Here is a 9,880-nt window from a genome sequence, read left to right as displayed (position 1 = left end):
TAGAAAATCATCAGTTCAGCCTTCTTCATCTAATTTTGAGGTCATCTCCTTGCTTGAGGACCTCAAATAACCTATTCTTCTTCTCAAAAATGGTCTGATGATGACCATGTCCCCTGAGTAACAAGCTACCTTCATTGACAAAAAGAACCTGCTTATGCCTCCTATCCCTCAAGAAGATGAGAATGTGCATCAAAAGGAGCCGAGGACTGAGCCATCTGAACACACTCCGCATACTGAACCCACTCCAGAAGTTCATGCTTCCAGTTCTCAATCACAAGATAAGGGAAAGGCTCCTACAACTGAAGACAGTGATGATGATGAGGAAACCGAAAAAGAAGAAGTGGATCCTACTCAGTTTCGCTTAGCAAGAAGGAGACCTGGGTCATTCAAGATCACTATTTAGGCACCTTTAGGCAGTTACACTTCATTTAAGGATGGCATCTCATAGTAGACATTTGCATCTTTTGTATTTTGACATTTCAAGTACTCTGTACTTAGTATTCTGGTTATTTGGTTAAACTTTGGTTTATAGTTTATTTGGTTCACTTTTTTATCTTGATGGTTTCTGGTTACTTTTGTTGGTCAATGTTCACTTGATTAATTCTGTCTGTTTTTGGGCTAATGAATGCTGAATGATTGGTATATCTGTGAGATTGCTGATTTCTGATTTCATCTGAGATTGCTAGTATATATGAATGATTGTTAATTTTCTATGTCTGATTTTTGATGGGTTAACTTTCTGATTTTGGTGTATTGGTTGCTATATTGATAATGTTAGTGCTGGTTCATCAATATGTTATTGATGACATTAATATTGATCTTCTGGTATGATGTGGTATATTGAATTGGATACTGGATTTAACTTCTGATGTTAGTTGTTCAAGAAGTGTAATCTGGTAAATGTGTGAGGGGGAGTTATCTTGAGGAGGAGTGGGTACTTACAAATTTTTTGGATGTATTATGTGAGGGGGAGTTTTGATTCAACTATTTTTTTCCCTCCATCCATTGTTTTGTCATCATCAAAAAGGGGAATATTGTTAATTTTTGTCCCTAACTTTTAATGTTTACAAAACAAATGGATATTACTAATATCTCCTCAAAGATCTGTTCAGAAATGAAGCAAATCAAGTTCAAAGATTAAGTTCAAGTAAAAGAGGAAAAAAGTGATGAAAGCTGTCAGACGCTCGTGAAAATTAGATCGGACGTCCGATAATCATTGCGCAACTTCGAACGCATAAAGAACCCACCACTGGATGTCTAAAGAAATTAAGTCATCCTTCTACGATCACTGACTTCAATCGGACGCACAATATTAGAGCACCGGACGTTCGATAAATATTGCAACACTTCGGATGCAAAGTATTGGAGGCACCAGATGTCCGAAAGGATTGAAGAATAATTCTCAACTTCACTATCCACTGTCGGACCCAAACATTAAAGGTACAGGACGTTCGAAAGGATTGAAGTAAATTTCTTGAGCTCACTGCCTGCTGTCGGACGCAAGAAACAGGTCTACCGGACGTCCAACACTACTAACGATTAGTTGATTCTTCAGCTGCCTTCTATCCGTTGGAAACAGTAATAGAGGAACTTTTTGGTCTCATATAAATAGAGTATGGTCAACCACTTCCCTCCAACTTTTGCACATCAAGACTACAAAAGATCTAAAGTGATTTTAGTAAGAAAATACTCTTCAAATAAGATTTGTACTCTTGTTTGTGTGAATTTCGTGTAAGCTCTTCTTGTGTGTGAAAAATACTTCAATAGTGTAGTTTTTCGAGGGTTATTCGAGTGATAGTAAAACTTTTCAACTTGATCAAGTGCAGATTGGGGTAAAGAGAAAGTGATACTTCATTTGTACACATATATTGGTTGTATTTAACCAACTTGAAGAGGCTTGTTCTATAAAGTGATACTCAAGCTCAAGAGGAGCTTGGAAATACTTGGTTTGCCATTTTTTCTCTTTTACTTACTGTTTTGCAAACATAAATTGATTATCTCTTCTACTCCTAAGCAATCTTGCTTTCTTAATCAATTGTTCATTGTGTGATCATCTAGAAAAGAGGGTAAATTTCATATCAAGTTAAAAAGTGTCTCATAACTTGATTAGTTTTTAAATAACCTAATTCACCCCCCTCTTAAGTTATCTTTGATCCTGACACCTTGATCTTTTTATTGAATCTTAAGTATTAATAGGTCAATTGTCCCTCATTTAGTGGTTTTTGAAAAATGAATGCCCAACTGTAAATCAGCAATTTGGGCAATTTTTGTTCATTCTTTGTAAAAAAAACTAAAGCCAAAAATGGATTTTAAGTGAAAAATAGAGTCTGAAATGATATTTAGGTGCATTTTGGTGACCAACGGCTGGCAACAGTTCGGCAACGACACCACCACCGGCATTGCCATGGTCATTGGCAAGGAGTTGTAGATGTGGCTAGAGGTAGGGAAGAAGAAGGAGGAAAAAGAACAGAGAAAAAGGAAAAAAAGGAAAAGAAAAGAACAGAAGTAGGCTTGTGTTTATTTTTTAGAGTCCTACCCAATGTTTTTATTGTATTTAAGTTTATATATGTTTCAATTGAGTTTGCTTGTTCTTTTAATAAAGTGGTTTGCATATTTTTTTCTTTGCGGTAGAAATAGTGTGGCCGAAACACTAAGAATAGCCCAAAAATTGTTTCTTTGTATCTTCCTAGAATTAGAAAATTGATTCTACAATTTGACCCCTAAACTTTGGTGTAATTTTTCTATGATCCAAAATTATTAGAATTCTTTCATTTTTGTCCTTATTTGAATTGCATTTTGGCACCTAAACTTTATGTTTATTTACTTTTGACCTGTAATCTTTCCAAAAATTATGTTTTAACCTAAAAAACTTTCTAATTTTTGTAATTTAGCGTCTAAGAGATTTTGGATTTCACAGTTATATTTGTTTCCTTTCTTTATTTGTTAATTATGCTTCACTTAAATGCATTGAATTTGTAAATTTTAAGTGTTTTAAGATTATTTACATTTTTTGGCATAAGCAGGTGGATTTAGTACATGTCAACATTTTTTAATGTATTTTCAATTTAAATTGGTACCTTGATCTTTTTGTTAAATTTTGAGTATAAATAGGTCAATTGTCCCTCATTTAGTGTGTCCCTCATTAAGTGGTTTTTTAAAAATGAAGGCCCGACTATAAATCAGTAATTTGGGCAATTTTGTTCATTTTTAGTAAAAACTAAGGCCAAAAATGGATTCTACATGAAAAACAGTATCCGAAATGATATTTTGGTGCATTTTGGCAATCGGCGGCATTCCAGCAACAACGCCACTACCAGTGTTGCCATGGTCACCTGTGAGGAGTTGCAGGTGTGGCCGGAGGCGAAGAAAAAAAAGGAGGAAAAAACAGAGATAAAGGAAAAGAAAAGAAGAAGAAAAAGGAAAGGAAAGAAAAGAAGTCGGCTAGTGTTTATTTTTTGGGGCTATACCCAATGTTTTAAGTATATTAAGTTTATCTATGTTTCAAGTGGGCTTGCTTGCTCTTTTAATGAAGTGCTTCGCATATTTTTTTGGGGCAGAAACAGTGTGGCCGAAACATTGAGAATGTCCCAAAAATTGTTTATTTGTGTCTTCCTATAATCAGAAAATAAAGTTTGTAATTTGATCAATAAACTTCGGTGTAATTTTACTATGATCCAAAAATTATTGAAATTCTTTCATTTATGTCCTTAATTAAATTGTATTTTGGCCCCTAAACTTTATATTTTTTAATTTTAACCTCTAATCTTTTCCAAAATTATGTTTTGACCTAAAAACTTTCTAATTTGCAATTAAGTCCCAAAAAGCCTTTTGATTTTGCAATTATGATTGTTTTCTTTCTTTAATTGTTAATTATGCTTCATTTAAATGCATTTAATTTGTAAATTTTAGGTGTTTTAAGATTATTTACATTTTTTTTGGCATAATGAGGTGGATTTAGTACATGTTTACAATATCTTTTAAAGTATTATTAATTTAAATTGGTGCGCTTTAATCTTTTTGTTGAATTCTAAGCATAAATAGGTCAGTTGTCCCTCATTTAGTCACTATTTTAGAAGGAAAGTATCCCTATTAACCTTTTAAATTTTGATTATGTGCTTCTACGTGCTTCTATGTGTTTATATATTTTTATATGTCTTCTTTTATTTATTTACTTTAAATTTTATTCATTTCTATGTTTATTTAATTTAAAATTTATAATTATTTGGGGATTTTTAAATATCCAATCTATAACAGATAGGCAATATTTCTTCTTTTTCACAAAAATTGTAATTAGATAGACAAATGTAATAGATAGATTTATTATCCAATATTTTCCCTTTTAGATTATAGTTAGGGTTCCAATGTTATAGTTAGATATTGTGTGCTTATGTTTTTATCCGCTTTCCTTAAGATTTTTCATTTAGATATTATACCTATTTGCTATGTGCTCTATGTGATCCTATGTGTTTATTTACTTTAACCTATGTTTTATATGCTTTATTATAAATGATGAATGCGTGAAATTGTGACTAGTCCAAAACTAGTTATGGTTTCTCTTTTTGTTCTCTTGTTAGCTCAATGCTAGTGAGGATTTATAGAAATGAATTTGTCTAATATTATACCCTTAGGTCGCCCACGTGTTCGATCCATCCTTTGTATGTTATCCACTGCATTTTTATGCATTCTTCTATTTTAGGTTATTTTTCGCATTTGCATGATATTTTCTCTTATATTATTCCATATCCCTATATGCATAAACCATATCATTTAAATTTATATTTATATTTCACTTAGGAATTTAGAAAAATAATAGGTTAGTTCATCTACTTGCTTAGGTTAGAAAAGTCATCATTTGAATATGAAAAATGGGTGAATATGATTTTCTTCGCCTTAATCCGCTACTACCCCTCTATAAAAAGGGAAATTATGTCACAAGTTTTAGTTTTCTGTACCCGTTATATTGCGTCCCCTTTCTTTGGCCACTTATATCTACATATATAAGATTTAATTTCCCTTTTTTTTGACTCTTCTATTCGCATATTTGTGACCTCTTCAAGGATTTATCTAGAGTCTTGCAATTAATATGACTTGTATCAACTAGACCTTAAAAGTATATTTTGTCCCTCCTGATATCCATTTTAGGTTTAAATTTACATCCATATAAAAACGTCCAAATGTGTTGAGTTTGAGAGTTATATTGAAAAAGTTTTGACAAAATGTTGGAACTAATTTAAGTTAGGTTGAAAGGGTGCATTTGTTTTCAAGCAGAAATAGTGTGGCTAAAATCATAAAATTGATTTATAATTTTACTACGACCCAAAATTAGTAGAATTCTTCATTTATGTCCTTATTTGAATTACATTTTGGCCCCTGAACTTTATATTTATTTAATTTTGACCTCTAATCTTTCCAAAAAATTATGTTTTGACATCAAAAACTTTCTAATTTGCAATTTAGTCCCTAAGAGCTTTTTGATTTTGCAATTATCATTGTTTCCTTTCTTTAATTGTTTATTATGCTTCACTTAAATATATTTAATTTGTAAATTTTAGGTGTTTTAAGATTATTTACATTTTTGGTATAATGAGGTGGATTTAATACATGTTTACACTTTATTTTAAAGTATTTTAAATTTAAATTGGTGTCTTGATCTTTTTGTTAAATCTTGAGTGTAAATAGGCCAATTGGCCCTCATTTAGTTACTATTTCAAAAGGGAAGTACCCCTATTACCCTTTTAAATTTTTGATTATGCGCTTTTATGTGATCCTACATACACCTATGCATTTATATATTTTTTTGTGTTTTCTTTTGTTTATTTACTTTAAGTGCATATTCATTTTTATGTTATTTTTTTAAGTTTTGTAATTATTTTGGGGTATTTAAATATCCAAACTGTGATATATAGGTAACATTAATTTTTTTCCAAAAATTGTAATTACAAATGTAATAAATAGGTTAGATCGATTTATTATCTTATATTTCCTCTTTAAAATTGTATTTAGGGTCCCAATATAATAGTTAGATCTTTTGTTCTTATGTCTTATGTGCTTATGTGTTTACCCATTTTGATTAGAATTTTGTATTTAGATATTATAATTATGTGCTATGTGCCTGACGTAATCTTATGTGTTTATTTGATTTAATCTATATTTTATATGCTTTATTAAAAATGATGAATGCATGTCGTCACCATACTAGTCTAAAGTTAGTTGTGATTTTTTCCTTCATTTCCTTATTAGTCAAATGCTAGTAAGGATTTATAGAAACGGGAGTCCAATATTAGATCCTTGTGTCGTCCATGCATTAGATACTTCCTTTGTATGTCATCCATTGCATTTTTATACATTTGTCTATTTTAGGTTATTTTTCTCATTTGCATGATATTTTTCTTATGTTATTCCTTATCCTTAAATACATGAACCATATCATTTAGACTTATATTTTACTTTGGAATATAGAAAAATAATAGGTTAGTTCATTTACTTGCTTAAGTTAGAAGAAGGGTAAAATACACGGAACCCCCCTATCGTTTCGCGAAAAGACACATTACCCCCCTATCGTTTAGAAACATACACATAAACACCCTAAATTTCATAACTAAAGTGAAAATTGACTTCTTAACCGGCTGAGTTACCAGTTGCAGGTCGAATACCCAAAATACCCTCATTTATAATAGAGAGGGAGAGAGAATCAAGAACTGACTCTCTCTCGTTCACTCTCTCTCGTTCATCCTGTGTAAGAAAAAAACACCCTAAAACAAGGGATTTGTATACTAAATTGTTGCTGAAATATTATGAATCTGAGTTGAAAATAGCGTGGCTGCCTTTCGGACATGAATTGGTTATCCTAAAGGGTTCCTAAGAAGCTGGAACGACAGTGGTATTGGAGCTTGTTCGGGTGGCTGGACCGGGATTAAATGTGCTCGGCGACTAGTAATTGTAATCCAGCTTCCCTGGAAAGGTCTAGGTGGTCAAGTAACTGAAAAAATTGGGCAGCTTCAAGCTCTCAGAAAGCTTAGCCTCCACGATAATGCAATTGGTGGTGCAATTCCTTCCTCGTTGGGGCTTCTGCCTAACCTCAAAGGTGTTCAATTATTCAATAATCGGTTTTCTGGTTCAATCCCACCTACACTTGGTTTGAGTCCCCTTCTTCAATCACTAGATTTCTGTAACAACTCCCTCTCTGGAACTATTCCAGCTACTCTTGCCAATTCAACTAGGCTCTTTAGGCTTAATTTTAGCTACAACTCTGTCTAGTTCAATTCCCACCAGCCTTACTCAATCGCAATCGATGATTTTTCTTGCTCAAGAGCACAACAATCTCTCTAGTTCCATTCCTAACTCTTGGGGTGGAAATGTGAAGGCCCTCTATCAACTTCAGTCCCTGACACTTGGTCACAATTCATTTTATGGGACAATTCCAGCTTCTCTTGGCAACTTAAGTGAGCTCCAAGAGATTTCACTCAGTCATAACAACATGGCTGGATTGATACCCAATGAAATTGGAAGACTATCTAGGCTTAGAACACTTGATTTCTCATATAATGCACTCAATGGGAGCTTACCTGCCGCTCTTTCCAATTTATCAAACCTTGTAGTTTTGAACTTGGAAAGCAACCATCTTGACCACCAAATTCCTGCAGCTGTAAACAAACTACAGAAACTATCTGTTCTCAACTTGAGAAATAACCAATTTGCTGGTCCTATTCCAGCAACAGTTGGGAACATTTCTTTCCTGACACAAGTTGATTTATCTCAAAACAAGTTTAGTGGAGAGATTCCAGCATCTATAGGTGATTTACCTAATCTTAGTTCCTTTAATGTGTCTTACAACAATCTATCCGGACCTGTTCCAACTAAGCTTGCTCAAAAGTTCAATGCAAGCGCCTTCGTGGGCAATCTTGAGCTATGCAGATATAGTGCATTAACCCAATGTCCAATACCACCCTCTCCGGGCCCATCAACTCCACCAGAATCTCCAGCAAAGAAACATCATAGACTGAGCACCAAAGACATTATTCTCATCGCAGCTGGGGCTCTCTCATCTCCGGAGAAAAAGGCACTCCTCCAACTGTAGGTGAAGTTGAAGCAGCTGGAGAAGCAGGAGGAAAGATTGTCCACTTTGATGGACCCATGGTTTTTACAACAGACGATCTGTTGTGTGCCACAACAGAGATCATGGGTAAGAGCACTTAAGGAACAGTATGTAAGGCAACATTGGAGGATGGCAGTGTTGCTGCAGTGAAGAGATTGATAGAGAAGATTACAAAAGGACAAAGGGAATTTGAAACTGAGGTTAATATACTGGGGAAGATCAGGCATCCAAACCTTTTAGCGATGAGGGCTTATTATTTAGGTCCGAAAGGTGAAAGCTTCTCCTTAGATCTTCTCCCTTTTTCCTTTCACTCTTTGATAGCTTCAAATCTCTTCTCCCCTGATATGTCACTTCAATATAGCAACTGAAGGGTAGCTTGGGAATGAAACTCAAGATCTTTTCAAAAGAATCTCGCATACCCATCATCAGTAGGTCGTTCAGCCGGTTATAGGTCTATTTCCACTTTAGTTATGAAGTTTAGGATGTTTATGTGTATGTTTCTAAACGATAGGGGGTAATTTGTCTTTTCGCAAAACCATAGGGGGGTTCCGTGTATTTTACCCGTCAGAAGAATCATCAATTGAATATGGGAAGTGATAGAGTACAGCTTTTTTGGCCTTAATCCATTCCTATCCCACTATAAGTGTGACAGCCCCACTTTCCCCTTAGGCGAACCAGAGGGTTCAGCGGACCGCCTGCCCAACTCTCGCCGGGACTCAGTCGTTCACTCACACAAATCGGAAATAGAACCACAAGAAAGAGCAAAACGATGATCCAAAACTTAAAACAAAACTTATATACATTGCTATCTCAGAAAGAAGTACAACCGTCGAGAATACAAAAGTTCTCAAGTCACCATACAACCAGCCCGTGCCAAGCACTAGGGCGAGAACCAAAACAAAACCAAAACTAGACCCAGCCAGTCGATACAGAGCTCTCGCCCTTGCTCGCCTTCCCCTGTTAAGGAAAACAAAACTAAAGGGATGAGCTAAAAGCTCAGTGAGGTTCCAAACATAGAATCAAACCATAAATCAAACAATAAGTCAAGAAACATTTACAACATTTACAATAAGTCACATATGAAAAAGATACGTTCGTTCATTCGTTCGTTCATTCGTTCGTTCTCCTGTCATTCCCTTATTCATTCATTCGTTTGAAAATGCATTTTTCATTTATCAATAAAACCCTCGTTCGTTCGTTCGTTCATTTCATTCAACCCTTCCTGGACATTGGCCAGGCTCCACCAACCTACAAGGTAATACTCGAGTATACCAAATGTTCACCCAGGTCACCAAATCGCCCGATCGAGTCCGCTTCTATCTCGAGTCGATCGATAACAAGGGGCAGGGCCCAGTTCAGCCAAAAGGCTTACATTCATGCACAAGTAACGTTCCAATCATTCAATCTTTGAAAATTTCACATTTATTTAGGTCGAGTGCGATAAAGTATACACTCGCCTAGAAAACTCGTTTTGGAAATCATTGAAAGCACTTAACACGTTATCAAACAATAATACAAGTCATGAAGTCAAGAAAATACAACAAACAAGGAACACTCACCGAATTATGCAAAATAACATCCAAAATGTCCTATCGGATCTTACCCTCGGTAACTGAGAAAACCTATGATTCAACGAGAAAGAATATTACAATTCATCTAGCAAAACAAGTAAGAGGAATCAAGGAACTCGACTAGTTACGAGTAAAACGGATAAATGTGACTTTAAAGTGAAAAAAAAAAATCATTTGGATCTGTGGACGGAAATAACTAGGGTGTCATAAACCA

The 9,880-nt window shown here is 34.5% G+C and overlaps 1 pseudogene; it reads left to right on the top strand.

Moving 5' to 3' along the window:
* The first annotated feature begins 771 nt into the window (after window positions 1-771).
* LOC113689172 (uncharacterized) overlaps window positions 772-9,880 on the top strand; it is a 33,675-nt pseudogene continuing 24,566 nt past the window's right edge.

Source organism: Coffea arabica, chromosome 5c (genome assembly GCF_036785885.1).
Source record: "Coffea arabica cultivar ET-39 chromosome 5c, Coffea Arabica ET-39 HiFi, whole genome shotgun sequence".
Lineage (NCBI taxonomy): Eukaryota > Viridiplantae > Streptophyta > Magnoliopsida > Gentianales > Rubiaceae > Coffea > Coffea arabica.
Note: the sequence above shows the minus strand (reverse complement) of the source record. Positions and strands in the feature narration are given on the sequence as shown.